This window comes from Apis mellifera, linkage group LG16 (genome assembly GCF_003254395.2).
Source record: "Apis mellifera strain DH4 linkage group LG16, Amel_HAv3.1, whole genome shotgun sequence".
Lineage (NCBI taxonomy): Eukaryota > Metazoa > Arthropoda > Insecta > Hymenoptera > Apidae > Apis > Apis mellifera.
In genome coordinates, this window is record NC_037653.1 from 6,140,059 (window position 1) to 6,165,283 (window position 25,225).

The 25,225-nt window shown below is 36.4% G+C and overlaps 1 protein-coding gene and 1 non-coding gene across 2 annotated transcripts in view; one reads left to right on the forward strand and one right to left on the reverse strand.

The window, feature by feature from the left end:
• LOC410655 (lachesin) overlaps positions 1-25,225 on the reverse strand; it is a 214,929-nt gene that overhangs the window by 128,633 nt on the left and 61,071 nt on the right. The gene's annotated exons all lie outside the window — the stretch shown is intronic.
• Positions 6,397-6,561, forward strand: LOC113219332. The gene has a single exon (XR_003306354.1). It is a non-coding gene; the product is annotated as a U1 spliceosomal RNA (small nuclear RNA).

Genomic DNA, 25,225 nt, shown 5'->3' on the forward strand with positions numbered 1-25,225 from the left:
AAGTCGCCATCTCAATTCTCAATTCTCATCAAGAGAAACATTTCTGTAGCGGATAATAAACTTGATCTCAAAAACTCACGCGTTTCCATCTTTCGTAGACACGTTAAATAATTCACATTAAAAGTGTGAAAGTTTATCGAATTTCCTTCTCCTTTCTCTCTCTCTTCTCCTTTCTCTGATTAAAAAAATTTATTATAATTATAATTATTCGTTATGATGTATCAATTCGAGCAACAATCTGGATTATTCACCTCGGTGAGTATAATCGTATACCCGGGGTCACAGTTTGTGCGGAAGCTATAGTAATAATACAGTATAGCAAAATGGAAAAGCAAACTGCTGACAAAATAGCCTTCTATAACCTACATTGAAGTTCACCGGCACGATTCTTCAGAATTGTTTCCACGAAACATAGCTATTTCTCGGACACTTCATAGAATGGTTCAGAAAATATATTGTTATAACTGTCGATAAGTCACGTCAATGTATGTTACCTTATTTCTCCACGAGATTATCCCCCCGTATTCAGAAATTTCACGGAATTTCCTTCTTCTTGAGACCTCGCTCCCCTTCCTCCCTCCCCGAGAAAAAGAAAAACTCGCCATTATGAATCGAAAATTAAAGATTAAAATATTAAAAGAAAAAACATCCACTCTTCGTTATCCTTCAAGAAGAAAGGAAACAAACGTTTCTATTGAAATGTTCTTTCTCGAATGATATCTCGAAATTATAATCTTACAATTAATGTTGAATTAATTAAATTTAGAATTATAAATATTGAAATTGATCTATAAATTTCTGTTCTAACTAGTGTATTTATTAATCTAAATGATAAGATAATTGGTCAAGGTCTATTTGTAACTATATGGAAAATTTTTTTTCATTAGTCTTTAATATGACTTAATTTGATTCAGGAAAATATAAAATTAAAAGAATTGAAAATACGTATCTTTGAATTATCGATATAAAAATTTTGAATTAATAAATTAATAGATAAAATTGAAATAAAATTTCTAATAAAGATTCCTAATAATGTTAAAATTAAGTGTAATAAAACATCGCAAGCATTTTTCTTCCCTTTCCTTCCGTCGAAAACTGTCGATTACCGATTATCCACTTGCTCGTCCGTCGATCTTTCGACGATTCTTCCGAAATCAATTTCTCGAAATCTAAACGGAAAGGATTCTCGAACGGGGGGGGGGGGGAATACGATTCGAAAGGGAAGTTGGAGAGGAGGGGAGTAAGTTGTAATAGTTCAGTTTTCTCTTCGGCTAAGCCAAACAAACTGACGTCGTGACACTGGGAGCAGCCCAAACAGCTGCATCCAGGTTTAGCTGGAAAAGGCACGGCAAAGTTCCTTCTGTTGCTCATTGTGTTTAGCTTGTTTGTTCCCGTTTGTTGCACGCGCACGCACACACACACACACACACACAGAGAGCCACTGTTGAAACGTTACGTTATTTATTTAATAGGAGACTCTCCTCCTTCCGCGAAATAACCGATGGATCGCGGGATATTTTTTTTAAATACCGTGCGGGGGAAAAGAAGAGAATTGCAATTCGTTGGATGAACGTTAAACGTTTGGTGGTGGTATTTAAAGATGGTATTTGAGGATGGTTGCAAGAAACTGGCGAAAGAAACTGGCAAGCAAAGCGGAAACGACAAAGTTAACTATACGTGTAAAATGTAGTTGTAGTAGTCCTTTCTTTTTTTCTTTTCGAGGAAGGAAAAGACGAGCAAGACACTTTGTATTTTACACTTTGAAAGACACACGAAAATTGCGAACAAGAAAACGTTGTGTACGCTATGTACGGTTACGTAATTCTTCTAGAATAGAGACGTTGATAATTTTCATTTTTCACCCTTTTCTTTTTTCCTATCTTCTCTTCTCCTTGCCTCGTTATCGCAACTCAACTTCGAACACGCGTCGCCAATCTTATTATCAAAGGAGTCTATAAATTCTACCTGAACGTGGCACGTAATAGATCGTTGAATTCGGATGTCGATAATACAACGATAAAATTATAGATAGATTTTCCTTCGAAAAGAAGAAGAAGATACGTTAAAATTTTTATTCAACGCTTGTTTGTTGATTCTAAAAAAAAAAAAAAAAAGTTTAATATTCGAAGATAAATAAACATCGAGCGAATAATCGAACGATAAAAGTAAAAGAGAAAAAAAATGGCGGAAAAATGCGACACCCTCCCCTTCCGAATTTTTTTGTCATCCATGCTCTTTCCAAATGTCGCCTTTTTTTTTTCCTTTTTTTGAGCATCATCATGCTCTGTCGGTACGCTAGAAGCACAGTGTAGCTACATCAAAGGCAGGAGAGTCGCGCGCGAATACATTTTTCAACCTGTCTAATTATCTGACTCTTGAAAAGTCCGTCGGCATTCAATTTCGCTGAAATTTATTCGCTAGACGCCATGCTCCAGTAATTTTTAATAATAAAAGTGAAATTCCCCAAAGAGGATCGTATACAGAAGAAGGTGATCGAAGTCGCGACTGGGATAACTGTGCATCCTGTTGATGGCTCACATATATATATATATATAGGATTAATTATGAAAAATTACTCAAATTATTATTTATCTCTCGCGGTTAATAATAAAATATAATTCTGACATATTGTCGATTGACCACTGTCCGTTAATAAAAATATTATTTTTTATTCGGTTATAGGATATATATCGGGTTAAAATTTTGTAAAAGATAAATTCATTTTATCGCGGGTATTGGCTGGGGAAAAAAAAATGCTATTGTTCGGTCGTTAAATTGCAAAGAATACATACGAACTTTGCAATTTATTTTTTACACGATTATACACTTTACTCTCTCTCTCTCTCTCTCTTTCTCTCTGTTGTGGAAAATACAAATTTTCCTCTCCAATACTTTTATAGTGCTCCCGACGCAGTTAAATAATTTCACTTTATCGAACAGCGTTTCCCTTGCATGCTCTTCCCTCCCCTATTTGCGTTGGTTCGCGCGAAACTTGACCGGTTTAAAGATCCTCAAAGAAATCTCGGGAAACGGAACAATTGAATATAAACTACCCTGACACGTGAGCTCTCTACGATTTATTCGTATTTCGAATTCGATTCGATCTACGATTGAATTATTATTATTAACAAGGAGGAGGAGATATTCACATTTCCAAGTTAAATAAAACTATCCACGCGTGATTTACTTTCGTTTTAAAAAATTTAAAAAAGATTTCATACAAATTTTCATGTATTCCATCGAAAAATTTCGGAGAAGGAATTTTAACCGATATCTGCGTAAAATTGTTAAATCGATTAAAAAGTTAAAGGATTATTAAAGTGGAAGTTTAACTGAGTGACGAAAGGAGGGGGGATAGGTAGATTCAAAATTCAGAGTTGACTTATGGAACGGAGGAAGAGGAGAGGGGAGGAATCTACGATTGAATTATTATTAACAAGGAGGAGGAGATATTCATATTTTCAAGTTAAATAAAACTATCCACACTTGATTTATATTTATATATTTTTCATTTTAAAAAATTTAAGAAAGATTTCATACAAATTTTCATGTATTCCATCGAAAAATTTCGGAGAAGGAATTTTAACCGATATCTGCGTAAAATTGTTAAATCGATTAAAAAGTTAAAGGATTATTAAAATGGAAGTTTAACTGAGTGACGAAAGGAAGGGGAGGGGGATAGGTAGATTCAAAATTCAAAGTTGACTTATGGAACGGAGGAGAAGGAGAGGGGAGGAATCTACGATTGAATTATTATTAACAAGGAGGAGGAGATATTCACATTTCCAAGTTAAATAAAACTATCCACGCGTGATTTATATTTATATATTTTTCATTTTAAAAAATTTAAGAAAGATTTCATACAAATTTTCATGTATTCCATCGAAAATTTCGGAGAAGGAATTTTAACCGATATCTGCGTAAAATTGTTAAATCGATTAAAAAGTTAAAGAATTATTAAAATGGAAGTTTAACTGAGTGACGAAAGGAGGGGAAGGGGGATAGGTAGATTCAAAATTCAAAGTTGACTTATGGAACGGAGGAGAAGGAGAGGGGAGGAATCTACGATTGAATTATTATTAACAAGGAGGAGGAGATATTCACATTTCCAAGTTAAATAAAACTATCCACGCGTGATTTATATTTATATATTTTTCATTTTAAAAAATTTAAGAAAGATTTCATACAAATTTTCATGTATTCCATCGAAAAATTTCGGAGAAGGAATTTTAACCGATATCTGCGTAAAATTGTTAAATCGATTAAAAAGTTAAAGGATTATTAAAATGGAAGTTTAACTGAGTGACGAAAGGAGGGGAAGGGGGATAGGTAGATTCAAAATTCAGAGTTGACTTATGGAACGGAGGGGGAGGAGAGGGGAGGAATCTTCCGAAAGATTTAAAACATCGCAGTTCGTGCACAACGACTCGCAAATTTGTCGTTTACTCGACCGTCTAGAAACTTTACCCCAACTTTTCACATAGAGTGTAACTTCTTTCTTTTCGCAGCTGCGCGGCATTCCTCCCGCTTTTCGCGCTTCATCCATTGTTCATCGTTCCCGCCCTCGCCGACTCCTCGGATGGATAAATTAGCCGTTTAATTCGCCTTTAATTAAAACCGCCACCGCCACCCTTGGCCACCCTCTAACGGCTATCATAACTAATTCCGCGAAATCTCGGTTTAAATTCTTTCACCACCTTTTCTTCATTCGAAACACGAGACTACGATCTTATTAACAACTTATTTCTTCCTCCTCCTTCTACATTTTTATTCTTATTCTTATTCATTTTTTTTCCCTTCCTTTCTTTACAAAATCAGCGCCTCGCCAGTTTGCAAATTGATATCTCAACTCGGAACTCGAAAAATAAATTAACACCACCTATTCATTCGAAACTACGATCTTAACAACTTATTTCCTCCTCCTTCTTCTACATTTTTATTCTTATTTTTATTTTTTTTTTCCTTCCTTTCTTTACAAAATCATCGTCTCGCCAGTTTGCAAATTGATATCTCAACTCGAGCAAACCTCAACTCGTAACTCGAAAAATAAATTAACACCACCTATTCATTCGAAACACGAAACTACGATCTTATTAACAACTCATTTCCTCCTCCTCCTTTTACATTTTTATTTTTATTCTTATTTCTTTTTTTTTCCTTCCTTTCTTTACAAAATCATCGCCTCGCCAGTTTGCAAATTGATATCTCAACTCGAGCAAACCTCAACTCGTAACTCGAAAAATAAATTAACACTACCTATTCATTCGAAACACGAAATTACGATCTTATTAACAATTCATTTCCTCCTTCTTTTTATTCTTATTCTTATTCATTTTTTTTTTCCTTCCTTTCTTTACAAAATCATCGCCTCGCCAGTTTGCAAATTGATATCTCAACTCGAGCAAACCTCAACTCGTAACTCGAAAAACAAATTAACACCAAAACAATCGAACCGACCGGTGTCAATATCAATCCTTCGTAATTCAAATGTAAACAAACACATACACACACACAAGTATCGCGCACACAATTCAGTTACGTTCCCACGAAATTACCATGAAATAATATATTTCACAAGTAGGAGGACGAACCGCGAACGACCGTGAATTAAACGGTTGATCCTCTCCTCCCCTCTCTCCCTCCTCCTCGAATATCTCGATTAAAACACGCGCGGAGACGCGGAGGAGACTTGTAGGGAGGGGAGAAAGTGGAGAGAGAGAGAGAGGGAGAGAGGCACGTCCACCACCGCTTTGGACTTCCGCCGGTATTGATTACAAATTCAGATAACATAACGAGCTAACGAGCGATAATTATCGCGCTCTCGCCGGCCGAATCTCGGCGAGAGTGATTTAATCAACTTCGTACACACGTATATAACACGTGTGTACACGGGGCAAGCGGGCGGGGCGTTAAACGGCGGTGGCCTTTAACCCGGGTGTTAAACGGGTTGAAGGGTGATTACCGGACTCGTCATTCGCCGATTATAATACCGATAGATTGACCAAACCTACGTATCGAAGTGGTAAGAAAGTATACTATACGTGTACCTTACGTGATGCGTACGCGTCCCAATTGGTGATTCAATTGTTTCGTGTGCGATTTGCTGCATAACAGCGCTTGAATTGGAAATTTTCGTTTCGAGAATTTGATATATACTTAATGCGAATAATTGATAATGGTTAATCGAGGAATAGGTTGTTAATAAAAAAGGTATTACGATATGTAAATAAGGATAATATCGAATGTTATTATTATTTATTATTATATATATCTTGGACGAAAGTTTAGAGTTTAGTTCCTAGGAGTGCCGCTACGGTGCGCTTCACGCGTAGCGAGTTTCTCGAAAGTGGAATCGGTATGTCGATTTACAAATTGTTACGGGACATGAAGAGAGGCATACTTACCTGACGCAGAGGTTACCGTGATCATAAAGGCGGTTCCTCCAGGGCGAGACTCGTCCATTGCACTTGTGGATCTGAGCTGACCCCTGCGAATGCCCCTAATGCGGGTGTCTCGGGCGTAAAATTTTTGGTAGTCGGGACTGCGTTCGCGCTATCCCGCGAATATTAATTAAAAAAATAATAATAATATAACATTCTCCAATTGGAAAAATCTATTTATCGAAAAACACGTTCCTTCGTTTTCTTTCTCTTTTTTTCTCTCTTTCGGTCGACGGTGTTTCGAGTAAATTTTTTACAATAAAATTACTTATGCAAAAAGCATTTCACGAGGGGAGGGGGATATAGGTCATTTAAAATTTCCATAAATATTCGCCAATTTTCTCACACCCTAAGTATTTTAATATACTTATTACGGCGACACTGTTGTTGGAAAAAGAAGAAAATACATGAAATTTTAATAGGGGGCGAGAGATCTTTATATATATAATATAAGTGAATTTCTTACCAAGTCGATTTCGAGCGATCCAGATAAGCGGAGGGGGAGCAACGTTATAACAAAATAACGTTCCAGTTGCATGCATTAATGAAGAGTGAAATTGCTTGCTTGCCTCTCTTCTTGATATCGTGGAAATTGTTTCGGAATCACGAATCGCTTCGAATGATCGAAATTAACGTCATGAATGCCCCATGCCCAGTATTTGCTTTGAATAATTGAAACTCTACCGTTTCGCCACATCATGAATTGTAAATATTATCCGTGACCCTTCCAGGCATCTTACGCTCTATTAAGTGCGGTTAACTAGCGTTGCGACCAGAAGTGTACTATTAAACTTAGTTGGGAACGGTGTGCTCGAGCGAACTCTCGGGACAAGTGGCAATGTTTACGTTTACAACGTGTTCATTGTTATCGCATATAACAAATTTCCAAGATTCTTACAATCATATTTCAAATACGTGCTTGTTCCCTCCTTTTCTTTTTCCTTTTTTTCATAACACAAATTGTTCATCGAATAAAATTCATTTGCTGGAAAAAAAAAATCGCTTGGAAATTCGCTTTTTATGTTAAACGAACGAGAGATGGAAAAATTTCGTTTGTTTGGGATAAGCACAAACGAGCGGAGAGGAATTTAATCATTAATTCGATTTATCATTATTAACGCCTCCGAATCACGCATGGTGAAAAAGCAACGCGATCGATCCTTCATTAAATAAACACACGTTCCCGCACTGGTCACTTGGAAAGCCAAATCCACATAAAAACATTTCATTCCACTTTTTTTTCTCCTTTTTTTCTCCCCTTCCGATCTATTTTTATACGAGAATCGCCATACTCGCTGTTCCATCGTTATCATCGCGCCACTTTCGCGTTACTTTTACAACCGCCGCATTTGGAATTAAAACCGATTCCACGAGGGGGAGAAAAAAGGAGGAAAGGGAGAGGAGGGAGGGGAGAAAGGGGAAGGAAGAGACGGGAGATGCGGTTTGATTCGAACAAATATCAATTTGAATACTAATGGAAGTACCCCGGCGTTGCCTGTGATTTTTCACGAAAAGGAGAAGTAAAAGTAACCGTGTACCGAGGCGAATCAGATCGTGGCTGAACACCGCGCGTATAACTCGAAAGTAACTATGCATGATGTCAATAACATTTAACTTTAATAGAACGTAATTACTTTCCCTTCCTATCGATTCTTCTCCGCCTTCTCCTCCTCGAATTTCTCTACTGTACGCACGTGTAAACTATTCAACAAGATTCGATAAATATTTAAAAAATTTTCTTTTCTTTTTTTTCTTTCCCCCTTCATTTTTACATCCATCGTTTACGATGAAAAAAAAGAAACGAAGACGCGCGTTGTTTCTTCTTCAAATGACAAAAAAATCACGACTAGCAAAATTTTTTTTATATACAAATATATACAAAAATTACTTCGATCTCACGAAAGTAACGTTACATAACAAAGCAAAAACCAATGAAATTAAATTACAAAAGAATCATATCAAAGTATCGAGAATAAATAACGAATCGCTTTAACAACGCCATGTTCCGTTGAAGAAAAGAATATTTCGCGATTCGTTCTCCTCCCCTTCCCTCCCAGAATCTGAAAATCCACAACGCGTCACGTAACGAAACGTCGAAACGTCGAGAGATTTACGATGCACACACGTTTCACGCGCGCGCAATATTAGAGCTCCAGAAGTGTATATATATATATATATACAGTCATAAGTCGCGGACAATTTTCCGTTTCCGACCCGTGTGTGATCATTTTTATCGCGGTTCTGCAAACGAGCAAAAGTATATAAAGAGAACATGGGAGGGGAGGAAATCGAGCAAATATGGAGCGTAGATGGGAAATAGTAATAAACAGGGGAGGGGCGAGGGAGGGGGAAATGAAAGAACGAGAGGACATAATACGTAATAAAGGAAGTAGCCACGAAATAAGGGAAAATTGTCTACGAGTTACGTCCTTTCGGGACACTGTTTTCCCTTCCATACATATTTCTCTCTCTCTCTCTTATATTATATATATATATACACACGTTTTCCCTTACGAACGTGCCGAGTGAAAATAAATATGGTGTATAACAATTTTGATAAAATTGTATATTTTTTTCCTTCCAGAAGAAGGGGGGAGGGGACGATTAATGAAGTTGAGGAATTTCGACGCTCCGTTATTAAATTTATTTTATTTGTTTCGTGACGATACATCCTTTCCTCTTCCTTTCTTTCTCTTTTTTTTAATAAAAGTTGTAATGAATAGAATACGAGAGGAGGGATGTATAAATTACATCGATAAAACGTGATGAAAAATTGACTTTGTTCGTAATATCATTTTTGTCCCACGGTTGGCATTAAAATGTTATATATATATATACACCATCGTGACATTAAATCGAATGGAGTTATTGTTCAATTTCATTAATCTTTTACGCAATATCTTACGCGATATTATGTTTTACACGTTTATTGTTTTGAGAGTGTGTCGCGATTTTTCATTATTTTTTTTATTCTATTATTTTTGTTTTTGTTTCCTTTTGTTTCTCGCCACGAAAATATTTCTCGTTTTATTAATTGAGGTAATATATATATATATATTTGAGGTTATCAGTGGAAAGATATACACGTATATGTATTGCTGGTATTTTTAAAAAAAATGTTCATCTATTATAATTTAAATTACTTGTCAATTTTATCCCGATGTTTTTAAAAATTTTATTTCAATATTTTTGAAAAGGATATCTTTTTCTCTCTCTCTCTCTCTCTCTTTTGAAAATTTAACCGACACTAACTTTATTTTTATTTCAACTACTGTATATATATATATATATATATATATATATATATATATATATATATATATATATATATATATATATATATTAATAAATACGCGAATTTAAATAAGTGTTTGGATCCCGTTGGAATATTGGATCTCGAACGTTTAATTGAACACTGTTTCGAGCAAACAGAGACACTGCGGTTTCGCGGAATCGTAGATAATCTAAATTACTATTTCGACGTGATATTAAACAAGAGACAGAGAGAGGAGAGAGGAAAAGGAGGGGGGAAAAAGGAAAAAAAATTTCAGTGACGAGAAAATCTCGAAATTACGCGATGGCAAAGCGAAGGAAATGGAGTCAACCGCGTAGAATTTAATTGGAATGGTACAAAATAAATAATTGTTCCATCTCGTCGATGTAGATATTTCTAAACGAATGGAGATACAAATTGCATAAAACTGTATTATTATAATTTTTCGTATGCAAATATATAATCACGCGAATTTTATATATATAATTAATCGTTGGATTTATAAACGATATATACGTAATAAATGTAGAAACAAACGATTCTCGTTAGTGAAAAACGATTTAAAACATACGATAACTTTTCGCCCGATATTGTGGAAAAAATATTTCTCTCTAGATTAGAAAATAATATAATTCATTCCATTTGATCGTTGTTCCACTATCGTCGTCAGAATTATTGATCAAAGTGATCACTATATTATGAATTATCGTTAACGATCTTCTGTCATAAACCAATTTGTTAATCTCCATTTGCCTAATATCATTAAATTACACGTGTTTACAAATATATATCAATATTTAACCACGTATTATTAGGCAATATTATAAGCAAATATCTAATCGCGTATATTTGCAAATAGAAATTTAATAGAGATTAAACATGAATGAACGATAATCGAAACAAATTATAGAAAATAATCGATACAATCGGTCGGATTAATTAAATTAAATACGATTGTTCGTACGTCGATCGTAAGGGAATACGATATCGTTGATTTAAAGTGAAAAAAATAGGAAAATAAAAAAAAGGGGAGAGATTTCAAATCACGAGGGATTACGGCCATCGTTACGGCCGTTCTCCTAATACGAGCGAACCCTCGAGGGTTCATCAGACGGCGAAGGGGTTCCAACAAAATTCAGAATTCTAAATATAACGTCCATATTGTATTCCCGTGGCCGAGCATAATGAGTCTTCGTGGCGACAACGGTGGTTTACAAAGAAATCGTAGCCGAGATCGTGCCCCAGCTCGTCGCAACACCTATGATTTGCGGCCAAACAACTCGCCCTCCTCGCACGACAATGTGCGCTGACAACTACACGTTCGCGTATCCAAGCCATGCACACCTGGATACAGGGTGGGCCGAAAAATCTTGGAAAATCTTAAAAAGAGGAATTACAACAATCTTCGATATCGAGAATAAAACTTTCGTCTCTTTAAACGTATCTTTGAATACACGATCCTAATTTCAATACAAATATTTGATGTACAAATATTCCAATTCGAAATATATTACGTAAAAAATTCGTTTCAAAATCTAGGAACGAAAATGAAGAATCTCTTTGACCATCCTTGAATGCAGGATAAATCGATTCTAATTTCAAAAATCTTGACATAAAAATACCAATTCGAAATATACTATATGGAAAATTCGTTTCAAAATCTAAGAACGAAAATGAAAAAGTATTTGCACACCCTATACGAAATGAAGAATCTCTTTGAGCATTCTTGATCACAGGATGAATCGAAAAGAAATTCTAAATCGATTCTAATTTCAAAAATCTTGACGTACAATTCGAAATATTTTATATATTTTATATATTTTCCACTACGTGAAAAAATCATTGCATCTAGAAACCAAAATGAAAAAATATTTGCACGTCCTGTACAAAATGAAGAATCTCTGCATCCTTGATCACAAGATGAATCGAAAAGAAATTCTAATCGATTCTAATTTCAAAAATCTTGACATACAAATACCAATTCAAAATATATTACGTTTCAAAATCTAGGAACGAAATGAAGAATCTCTTTGAGCATCCTTGATCACAGGATGAATCGAAAAGAAATTCTAAATCGATTCTAATTTCAAAAATCTTGACGTACAAATACCAATTCAAAATATATTACGTGGAAAATTCATTTCAAAATCTAGGAACGAAAATAAAAAAATATTTACACACCCTGTACGAAATGAAGAATTTCTTTGAGCATTCTTGATCACAGGATGAATCGAAAAGAAATTCTAATAGATTCGAATTTCAAAAATCTGATTAATTACTCGATACTGCAAATATCAATTCAGAATTTGTTGGTTGTAACGTAGAAACTTCGATTCGATTCGAAATCTGCACACCCTGTATAAAACGAGGGATCTCCTTAAGCGGCCAACATGGACAACGTGGGAGAGGCGTGGAGGCGCGTAGAAAGGCGTAAAGTGGCGGTGTGTAGCACGAGATTTTCGCGTGCACCAATCGCATGACGTGCCCCATTCCATATCCTTTTCTTACCCATGTCGAACGACGCATCCTCTCTCTCTCTCTCTCTCTCTCACTCACTCTCGCCACCGATATTAATTCGACGATATCTGACCACCTCTTTCTCGGAATTATGCCGTTTTTCGGTCTAACGACGACCCCTTCCCCCACCCCCACCACCCTCGAACTGAATTTAATAACGCACGCGTCACAACCGCGATAAAATCTCGATCGATCTTCGTTGTTATTTAAGGATTTCGACAAAGCAAACACGACGATGTTTCGCGTGATTGGTGGAAAAAAGAAAGAAAGAAAGGAAGGAAGGAAGGAAAGAAGGAAGGAAGGAAAGAAGCGTGACGTTAATAACCGAGATGGCGATGACGAGTTGAACGATTGAGGGATTATTTCTTTTTTTCTTTTCTTTTTTTGGAGATTACACGTTCGTGAAAATCAAATTGAGACGAAAGAAAGGGACGTGTACGATTTTGGTAATAAACTTTGGTATTGGGGAGAGAGGAGAAATTCTATTTTTTCCGCCTTTCATTCGAGCTTTTGACGAATAAAGAGGGATAACACAGGGATCGGTGTGATATTATTGGCGATTGGAAAATGACTTTTCGATGGACGAGAATATTGCATCCAAGTATTTATTAGAGATTAAAATATTGTCGATTATATCATTGGAATGAATGATTGGAATGTTGGGTAAAAATAAATTTCCGATCCCGTAATCCTGTCTTATTAATTCGCCTCTCGAAAACGATATCGATTAATTTGGCTTAAAAATTCGTAAAAAAGAAGAAAAATATATATATATATCGACGAAATTCATTTTATCGAGGAAACGCAGACATAAGACCAGGAATCATTAAAACGAGGCATTTCGGTGAATCCTTAAGAAGCTTAACGATTTAACGATCCACAGAGACAGATTTTATACATATACTTTTTTTCGAATAATTCTCTCTGCGCGGGGAATTTCTTCATTATCAATAGTGGACGATGCAAATCTTTTCGAATCGTATTCGAATAAATGAAAATTGACGATCGATACGTTATACTTCTGATTATATTTCTAATTCGACGCGTTTTCGTTTCTATTATTGAAACACGTACAACGAAACAGAATTAATTTTCCATTTATTCCATTTCGAAACATTGTATAATTTCTTACGTATTTCTTTCTTTCTTCTCTTTTTTTATCATCGATGTACATACACGCCTGACAAGGAACTTGAGTTTCGTGATTTTTCACCGAAGCGCATCGAACGTGCGAGCTCTACAGGATTCAATTAACCGTAACTGAATCAGGTACAGGCAGAGTTGTTGATAAATTTTTTAAAAACGAACCGGACGAAAGATGAAATCACGGCTACAAACACCTCGCTCCATATAAATTTGCAAAAGAAAATCGAATCATCTCTCTAACGATGTGAGACAAAACGAAATTTCTTATCGCGTATAAACTTCGTTTCATATATTCATACGTTCTTACTTAATACCTAATTTACTTAAAAAGAAAAAATAAGAGAGAGAGAGGAATTAAAATCGCATCAAAATCGCTTCATTACTTCCAACAACGAACGATCCTCGAACGATATCGTTATCATTACCGTCGATTACACGAAAACACGTTCGATCCGCCGCTGCTTGCAGGGAGAGACCGAGAGAGAGAGGTTATATCGTAAAACTTTCCAACCTATACACGGTCATACCGTGTAAAGGGGCCACGATCCTCCAGGTGGAGTACACGGAATTAAAGTAATCCAGGATGATTCGACGAGGGAGGTGGCTATCATATGTCAGGTGTACGTGTGTACACACCTGGACAACCGGTCGGAAACGAGAAACTAGGCTAGTTTTACAGCCAGTTTCTGGGCGTCGAACACGGGTGCATGACTAATGGAAGTATGTGATTAAAACTTTCGTCGCAATTTCTAGCACGTGAAAACTTCCCCCTCCTCTTCCTTCTCCCGTCAAAGCGCAACAAAATTTAAGCAACGAATTTTATATACATATATATATATATATATATAAAAGTGTATATACACACACGTCCATCGGTGGATTATGTTCGAGGATTCTCCAATTGTCCTTTTCGCTCCGACGGGTTTAAATTCACCTCCGGTGAAAATGTTACCTGGGGATAATTAGAAGCTTTTTCTCCTCTCTTTCTCGTCCTCTCTCCTTCCGCGACACAGAGCTTCCGCGTCCCTCGTCGGAAATATTTCACGCATTTCGAGACATCGCGCCCTCTCGCGGAACGCTTCAACTCTGCCTATTTATACGGGATTGCTGTACTCCGGTCCGGAAGAGGGCCGTTTCGAACGGAAGATTAAAAGGGGATGAAATGCAGCGGGGAATGAAATATTACTTTTGATTGATTTACGATTTTAAATGTCGCGGATCCTTCCACCCCCCTCCTCTTTTTCTCTTTTATTTTTAACCCGATGTCAGGTTAGATTTATATTTTTTTTTTTCCGGGCGCGATCGATTTTTTTCGAGATCGTTTCTTCGCGCCTCGATAAGTTGTTTCGAATCGAATCGGGTTTCGATCGATCGCGAACACGCGGCGGGCGTGGAAACAACGGCGGTGCGTGCGAATTTTTCCTTTTTTTCCTCGGCGCGGAGAGAACGACAAGTCGAAACTTGTCGAGGAGGAACGGTTAATTAATTTGCCAACCGAAGGCCCGGCAACCGTATGAATCCACGCTTGTTTAATTGCTTCGTGAGATACGTTAAATTCCAACGGGTTTTTCGAACGGATAAAGGGGGGGGGAAAAGAGGAGGGGAGCGAGGGAAAATGAAACAGGTGTTAGACTATTTCGAGCGATGTCATTGCAATTACTGCACTCTTTTCTCCTTTCTCCAGCCTTTCTCCGTTTCTCGTCCAATTTTCTCAAACTTTTCCTCTTTTTTCCCCCCCCCCCCCGTCCACCACCTCGTTCCATGCAAATAATGAACATCTCTCGCGAATTTTCGATTTTTCCGTCTGCGGGAAGAATAACAATCTTTTCTCGAAGAAGAAAAAGAAGAAGAAAAAGGAAAAGAAGAAGAAGAAGAAGAAGAAGAAGAAGAAGAAGAAGAAAAAGAAAAGAAGAAGAAGAAGAAGGAGAAAAAGAAAAAGAAGAAGAAACAGAAGAAGAAGAAGAAGAAAAAGAAGAAGGAGAAAAATAAGAAGAAAAAGAGGAAGAAAAAGAAGAAGAAAAAGAGGAAGAAGAAGAAGAAGAAGAAAAATTTTTTTTTATCTAAACATATTTTTTTTTTTAAATTTTGCCATTCGATTGCATATCACGTTACAATTATTCATGTGTGTATCGATTTGATTATAACGAAATGAGGATCGAATCGTTAGGGACGATAAAAATTAAACTATTGTCTATCCTGCAGGGAATTGCGCAACTTACTAAAATTTCATCAAACGAAACGCGAACTTCCAATCAAGGAACACATCCCACCAAATAAATTTCTTGCCCGAGTGTCAATCAATTTTCGTGAAACCGCAGACCGAAATGGAACGATATATTCCTTCGGTTCCCCAATATAATGCTCGATCCAAGCGAATATTTTAAATAAATCTCCTTTGAAATTTCAAACGGGCTGTATTAACACTGTAATCGTATTTATGTATCGTAAAAATTCGCAGACAAGTTAATCATTACGTATGTTGAATCAAGGGAGAGAGATTTATAAACAGGAAGATGAAATATACATCTTATTATTTAAATTACAATTGTCGCGATTTTTCGAGGAACAAGAAGAAGTTTTAAAATTTCAAATATTTCAAAACTTCTTTGAAATTTCATACAAACATATCCCTCGTAAATTTCGCAAATAAATTAATTATTTTTGCGTGTCGAATCAACTCGAAATTTATTTCGAAACTAAAGACGATTGTTATGTAATGAAAAATTATCAAATTGAAATTATTTCTTGAGATAAGAAAAGTTTGGAATGTTTTAAATCTCTTTTGAAATTTTAAATAGCGATATTCCTAAATTTATGTATTCTAAAAATTCGCAAACGAGTTAATCATTACATATATTAAATTATCAATTAAATAAAAATCTTTCCGTATCAATCTTATTATTCAAATTACAATTGTTTACGATTATTATAATAAGTACTCGATAAAAAATAATCGAAAAGGAAGAAGAAGTTTAGAATATCTTCCTTGTAAAATTGGCAAACAAATTAAAATCACGCGTCGAATTAATGTGAGATTTTGATCGAAATCTTAGAAAGACGACAATCGTCTTATTATCACGAAAAATTGGTAACGCGACATTAATTTGGTGAAATGAAATAGAATAAAAAGAGAAAAAATTGATAGGGAAGAAGATGTGTTCGGAACACCCTGTAAATAGGAGAGCGTAATCCCTTTTCCCAGTTGCGAATATTAGCTTTCATCAGTCGCTATAACCGTTTGAAGTTGTAACAGATCCTAGAAGCGTCAGACGATTCTAGTTAGCAAACACAAAGCAGACATCGAACTGTGAGCAATCAAACGGGGAATACGAGAGACGCTTCGTTAAACACTTTCCGGTTCGGATGGATTTAATGAACCTTAAAAATAATCTTCCTCTCGACGCAAACGTAGCGTGGATAAAGCGAATTAATAACCGTTTAATAATTTTTCGTACGTTCACTCTGAACCTGTTTCGTTCAATTTTCTTTCCCCTTCTGTTTTTTCCTTTTTCTTTCTTCCCATTTTTTTCGTTCAATTATTCCCCCCTTCTATGAAATTAAGACTCTTCTTAACCCTCTCTTTCTCTCTCTCTTTCTCTCTCTAAATTACTTTCCTAACCAATGAATATATTATCATCCCATGTGAAAAAATATTTCTTTTCTAATCTTTGTTATTGTTATTATTATTCGTTTGAACGAGCAAAATTCGGTTCAAGGAATCAAGAAACTGTTCTCTCTCTGAATGAGTAATAACGAGTGATCACTTTCTCTATCATCGAACGAAAAAAGAAAATTATATATAATTTCACATTTTTTTTTTTTTTTTTAATAACGAGTGAAATATCATCATATATCATCATACCGTGTAAAAAAATATCCCTTTTCTAATCATCGTTATTATTGTTATTATTATTCGTTCGAATAATAAGAAAATTATACAATAATTATATAATAATTACACTTTTTTTGTTCTTATCGTCTGTGTAAAAAATATTTTAATCTTTTCTAATCATCGTTATTATTATTCATTTGAATATGAATATGAATTATCGAATGAATATGAATTATAACGAGTGAATATATCGTCATCCCGTATAAAAAAATTTCTTCATCATCATTATTATTCTTATTATTCGATTATATATCGAATAATAAGAAAATTATATATATAATTGCACTATTTTTTTTTATAACGAGTGAATATATCATCATCTCGTGTAAAAAAATATTCTAATCTTTTCTAATAATCGTTATTATTATTATTCGTTTGAATAATAAGAAAATTATATAATAATTATAATTTTATTTTAAAAATTATATAATAATTATATAATTACACTTTTTTTTTATAACGAACGAATATGTCATCCCGTGTAAAAAAATATTCTAATCTTTTTTAATCATCGTTATTATTATTCGTTTGAACAATAAGAAAATTATATATAATTACACATTTTTTTTTTTTAATAACGAGTGAATAATATCATCATACCGTATAAAAAATATCTTTTCTAATCATCGTTATTATTTTTCATTATTATTTATTCAAATAATAAGAAAATTATATAATAATTGTAATTTTATTTTAAAAATTATATAATAATTATATAATAATTGCACTTTTTTTTCTTATCGTCTGTGTAAAAAATTTTTTAATCTCTTCTAATCATCTTTATTATTATTCATTTGGATATGAATATGAATTATCAAATGAATATGAATTATAACGAATGAATCGTCATTCCGTATAAAAAAAATATTCTAATCTTTTCTAATCATCATCGTTATTATTATTCGTTCGAATAATAAGAAAATTACATACAATTGCACATATTTTCTTTTTCTTATAACAGGTGAATATAATCGAATCGTGTAAATCCCGCGTGATCGTTGTTATTGTTATTATTATTCGTTCGAACGAGCAAGATTCGGTCCAAGGGATCTCCGAAACGGAATACGTTCGATACGCACGATCGATTCTCCGGAACCGCGACACAATCGCGGGCTAAATCGCGTTAAACTCCCTCCCTGAGTGGCGCAGGGAAAAGGGAGGGCCTTCCAAGGCCTTGTTTCGTTAGGCGGCCCCCGAATAATTACCCCCCTTTTGATCCGGCGAAATAAGCGAATTAACGACGGCTGTCGTTTGCCGAAAAACCAGCGATCCGGACGAGAATCACTTCGTTTCGTTCCGCTCCTGCTCTTCCGGAACTCGAGCTCGAGGTGAAAAAAAAGGAGGCCTCTTTCAAACGCGATCGAACAACAAATATACGAAAGACTTTTCTTTTGGAAAACTGCGAAAAATTCGATCGGGTTGGGAAAAAGTTGAACGATCGAAGGAGAAATCGCAAAAGATGGAATTGGAAAGCGGGGAGATTTTGGAAGATTACGATTTTGATTTGATATTCGTAATTTGATGTGTAAAAGTGTCGACGAAAGTTGATGTGATGGTAACAACAACCTTCGAAACAAATTGAATCGGGAGCAGTTTGAACAATTGCCGCCTGATTGAATCTACTATGAAAATCTTCAACTTGTTAGAATTAGCAAATGGGATTAGGGTAGATGGGAAAACGCGGCAAGCGCGGGGGCCACTCTCCCTCCTCCCAATTAACCGAGATTAATTTTCCACCACTTATTTAGTTTAACTTTACAGCATCTCTGCAACTGCAAGCAAGCAGGACGACCAAGCTTGGCAGAAATTTGCGCGAGGAAACTCGATCGAAATGAAAAATAAATTTAAATTATTAAAGGAATGTTAAACTTCGATTCGTCCCCCTTTACAAACAACGTTTATAAGCGGGGGAGAAAAAAATTTATACGAATATCTCCAATTTGTTGGATTTCGCAACAACAACGATCTTCGCAACGCGCGATTAACGTAGAATTTTGCGAAACAATTCCAATTCCTTGAAGAGAAAGAGTAAGTAACGAGGGGAAAAGTTGGCACGTTCGAATCCCCTCGATTTTCCTTTCCACCTCCCCCCTCCCTTCGTTTCGATTCGCTCGATTCGTGCAGCAAACTTTTTCCCTTTTATTCGACCAACTTCCGGTCGAACCATCTCCCACCGCGTGCAACTTTCCCTCCCTCCGATTTTAAGTGTCTACGAAAAGTCTCGATTAAAATTTTTTACTCGACTTGAAACGTTTCGTCGAACTCTATCTTTCCATCGATGTGATATATATTTATTTATTTATTTATTTATTTAGTTACGTACGATTCTATTATACCCTGCAAGTATCGAGCAGCAGTACACGAAAAGGGGGTACACGTAATATCACGATTTCTCGGTAACACAAGTATGGAAACCGAGTTACCTATAGCCCGACCTAGATCATCTTCTTGGAATGTAACCTACTGGATCCACTGGTAATAGTTCGACCGAGCGTTCGTGAATGCGAACGCCACGACAATCGAATTCAATGACACGTCGAATAACGATACATCCAGCTGGACCAAATTTCCAAGCGTATACGATGAACTCTTTCGATCATTGTCCTCTTAAATCCTCTTCTTTTTAAATTAAGGAATTATGGAATTATGGAATGAGGTATATGAGCAGATCGAATTTATCGAAGCTGCATTTTGTCAATTTCCAATTCTAATTCTAGGCAAGTTCGTTCGAGGCAAAGTTAAAAGTCGAAAAAGGGTAGGGTTTTAGACGATACTCGAACGAGAAAAATATCATTTAGAGGGCGAATATTCGTTGTGTATATAAGCATTCGCAAAATAGAGTGAATCTAAGTTGGTTAATTGATGTAGAAGAGAATTTATACAAAAAGAAATTCAAAGATTAAAATTGTCTTTACAAGTGGATCCAGTAAGTTAAATTAATTTGTACAATTTTCTTTTCCTTTACGATATTATAAATCATAGTTTAAAAGTCAATACGATTTTCCCATCGAAATTTAACGATTCCTTAATTTTTTTTAGATAGAATTTTAGAAGATGTTTGGCAAAGTTTTTTCGGAATAAAAAAGCTCAATCAACTTGGATGAACTTTGCCAACAAGTTTTTCGTAAAATTAGTTGTAACGGATTATTTGTGAAATAATATCTCAAGAATAAAAGATCGATGGGAGAAAAACTGGACAAAGTGAATATTTTTTTAAACGAGTTTGAAAATTAAAGTAACAGTCAAAGGGGAAGATTTCGTTCCTCCTATATTACAACACATTTTCTTTTTTACCCCACACTAATTAAATGCAATATTAATTCCTTTTATACGAGATAATAAATTGCAACAAAAAGCAGTATTCTCTAAAAAATTAATTTTCTCCCATTATTCGAACCGCGTGTGTTTTCCATCCGAAATCATTCCTTGCGTTTTTTATTTGGCCCGTTTACAAAGCCAACAACGATAAAACAATCTTTCTCTTTCCTGTTAAAGTACGCGAAAATACACGACGATTCGAAACAATCCTAATCGTAAATTAATTTCCCATCGATCGAGTCACGCGGCGCCATTTGCAATTTCATCGATACGCACGTTTCATTCACGGATAATAATCTATCCACGTTTTACGTTTTATCGATAGTCGACGAGCATAGTCGACGCAACGGTATGAATTTCTGAGCCCATAATTTTCCCGCCAAACGTAGAAATTTCCTAGCTTCCCACCTATACATACATGAGAAATCACGATGATGGAGGGCGCCACTTGTGAACGCCAGTGTCCCGTTGTTAAATCGCGGGCGGGTTGAATAGAGGGTAGAATATTTAGTAGAGCTCATTATCGTTTCTACGCCAGCTAAACACGGGAATCGTTGAGATTACGAGAGATTGAAATTGATCAGCGTTTCCCTTCCCCCCCGCTTTATCGCGTGGAAGGGATACATCCCATGAATAATCCAGAGGAGAGTACAGGATTGAAGAAGCGTAGGGAGTGTGTGGAAAAGAATTACGAAACTTTAAATATCTAAGAAGAATTTCGGGGAAGAAAATATCCTTCCCCCCGTCGATATCAATATTGATTATGATTTAACGACTGTTCTCGTTTTCTTTTTTAACCACGGTATCCACGGAAATCGATTACCTCTAATCCCGGGTGAAATTCAATCTTGAAGCTGTAGGAACGTGGGTCGAGTTTGGAAAGACCGCAAATGAAGTAGAAACTTCTTAACAAAATACGATCGCAATCAGGACGATAAACCGCCGTCGTGTTTCCGACCAAGCGGGTGTAACACGTCCCAAATACGAATCGTTGTCGAATTTGTTTATCGTCATCCGCTTTCGATTTTACGTATATTTTCGTGAAAAAGGGTAAAAAAAAAAAAAAGGGAGGGCAGGTAAAGATACAGTCACGATTAACTATCTGTATTTCGACGATGATATATATATATACTTTATGTAACGCACAAATGAAGTCGCGTGAAAATTCCGCGTCCCACGTGATTTAAAATTTAAACCTATTAAACGAGAGCGGTATACGCGGTATATACGCGATCGTGCGTGCACAATTATCACATATCCCGTAAATTAGAGGTAATACTTCCTTCTCGTTTATTTACGTAATCACGTATTTCATTCACGTGCTTATTATTATTATTATTATTATTATTATTATTATTATTATTATTATATCACGGATTACATATATTTTAATTATCCCGATATTTCATTTACGTAATATAACGCATCATATCGAATTTCACTTCTCGCTTCCTCGGTCGGGGGAATCCTCCTCCTCCTCGATCGAGTGTAACGCTTTAAAGAAAAAAAAAAAAAAAGACAATCCTTCAATTTCGCCCAACCATTCGCGAATCTTTCTATTTATTCTTCCCTTTCGAGTGAAGGGAAAAAAAACTCGATCGCGGGAGAAAAATCGTGGAAACTTGAACGCGATCGTAATGAGTGGGGAGCATCGGGGCATGCGGCACGCGGAGCGCGTGCACGTCGCCGATAAAAATCCTGTGAGTCGTCGCCGTCGCCGTCGTCGTCGTCGCCGTCGTCGTCGTCGTTGGAGGGTTAAAATCAAAAGGCATGCGCTGGCAATCGGAGCACAAAGTGTGCCATTGAGATTTGTAACGCCTGACGGCGCAGCCAGACACGTCGAGGGCGCTGCTGCGCTAGCCTTTTTTCTCTCTCTCTCTCTCTCCTCCTCCCTCCTTCTCTCTCCAGTTTTCCACTTTTTCTTCACTCTTTCTCTCTCTCTCTGTCACTCGCAACCCTCGAACACCGGTAACGCGTACAATCCGGTACAGTGACTCCATAAATATGCATTCCATTTAATGAGAGCGGCGTTCCAGAGCGCGTGGAAACACGGTTTCGCAGGCGGGTGCAGTCACGTACGGCGCGGACACGCGCACAAAGACCATTGAATTCGCGCATCGTGGCGTGGGCCGCATTGTTGCCGCCACGAGTGTGTAACACACTCCCCCCCCCTCCCCACCGTTTTCTCGAGTGCCATCGAGATTCTCTTGTGTCTAACTCGCGGCGGCAAGGCCAAACCGCCATCGTCATTCAGCCTCTAGTGCCCTGTTACGAGGAAAACACACCCCGTGCTTCTGATATCTTCTCTCCCCTCCTCTCCCTGTCGCGATTCACAACTTTCGCCGCGAATCTCTCTCGCGGTATCTCTGTCGCGCTTCTCTCTCTCTCTCTCTCTCTGCGTGTGTTTCTGAAATCTCGTTGAAGACATGCTGCGAGGGATGGGAATCGTCAGATTTCGTGATTTCACTCTGCCGAGTGAAAACACGGTCTTTGTAAAGCAGGATTTTTAGCTTTCGAATTCTTCGTAGGAATTTGCGAAGATTTGTAAAAAGATTCCTCGCAATTGGAGAAAATATACAAGTTTTATTCCCTTTCTTTCTTTCTTTGGAGCGAGAACGAGAAAGTCACATGGAGGATCGATAAAAATATAGGAAAGGCTATTTATTTATGTATATATTGGGTTGGCAACTAAGTAATTGCGGATTTCAGTTGAAGTTGATGACGACCTAATCAAAGCAATAATCGATTCGGATCGTCACAGTACAACGCGTGAGATTGCAGAGAAGCTTCATGTATCACATGTATTGAAAACCACTTAAAACAACTTGGCTATGTTCAAAAACTCGATACATGGGTTCCTCACGAACTGAAAGAAAAGCATTTAACGCAACGCATTAACAGCTGCGATTTGCTAAAGAAACATAATGAAAATGATCCATTTTTAAAACGACTGATAACTGGCGATGAAAAATGGGTTGTTTACAACAATATCAAGCGGAAAAGATGGTGGAGCAGGCCACGTGAACCAGCTCGAACAACATCAAAAGCTGGTATTCGTCGAAAGAAGGTTTTGTTATCAGTTTGATGGGATTATAAAGGAATTGTCTATTTTGAACTCTTATTACTCAACCAAACGATCAATTCTGTTGTCTACATTGAACAACTAACGAAATTAAAATTCAAATGCAGTTGAAGAAAAGCGGCCCGAATTGACAAATCGAAAAGGCGTTGTATTCCATCGTGACGATGCAAGGCCACACGTATCTTTGATCACTCGGCAAAAATTATTGAAGCTTGGTTGGGATGTTTTGCCACATCCACCATATAGCTCTGATCTTGCACCATCTGATTACTTTTTGTTTCGATCTTTACAAAACTCCTTGAATGGTAAAAATTTCAATAATGATGATGATATCAAATCGTACCTGATTCAGTTTTTTGCTAATAAAAATCACAAGTTTTATGAACGTGGGATTATGATGCTGCCTGAAAGATGGCAAAAGGTCATTGATCAAAATGGGCAACACATTACAGAATAAAGTTATTTAGTTCCATGAAAAAATTGTCTTTGATTTTCTAAAAAAATTCGCAATTACTTAATTGCCAACCCAATACATATATATATATATATATATATATATATATATATATATATATATATCATATATATATATATATATATATATATATATATATATATATATATATATATATATATATCATTTTGTCAAATTCGAGGAATAAATTTAGAATCGCACGGTTTAGGAACGAAGCAATTCACGGTTTTGCCTCACCGATTAGAGGAGTATTGTTTCTGGGGGAACGGCTGCGGCGGAGCGAAGAACTCAAGCGCGCCATCTGGCGACAAAATTGTGCGAATAGCACGTACACCGAAACTTGCTGCAGCGATTTGACGTATATACGTGGTATATGCTTGCTCCTACAAAATTTCCAACTACGATTTCACCGTGAAATCGTATCGTAATATTCAACAAACGATTGGCTATCAAAATAATAAATCAGAATCGCGCGAAATGCGAGTTGCATCCTTTTCCAACTAACCAACATCGAACGTTTATTCGAATCGTGCATATCCCGTACATAAAACTAACGATAAAATAACAAAACCGCGTAACGTTTGAATTACAATTTTGTTGACACTCATTTCCTCGCGTATCGAAAGAGCGCACAATGAGACCCGATAATCCGACATAATTAACGGGTGAAGAATGCAAAGAGCTCCGGGTATATGTCCAATTAAAAACGATCCCACACTCGATATAATTAGTATGCCGATCAATGGAAACTTGCCACTTAATGCTCCCTGTACGCGCCTTCACGCGTTACTGGAACACGTGGAAAAGTGGGCATTGTACCGCTCCGTCAAGTTGAAATCCCTCGAGCGCCATTCACCAGACTTTCGATTGTCGATTCAAGGAACGGAAGAAGAGAATAATAAGGATTGGTTTTAATTACGAATTTCCACTTTACGGTACAATCGATTGTGGAGTGCCTGGGAGAAACTGTTAAAATTGACACAGTTTGGGGAGGGGGGATGTGCACGCCCCTCGAACCCGAGATCGCTTGTACGTTCAGTGGTTTATGGATGACGAATATAATAAAGATTATTCATTTTGC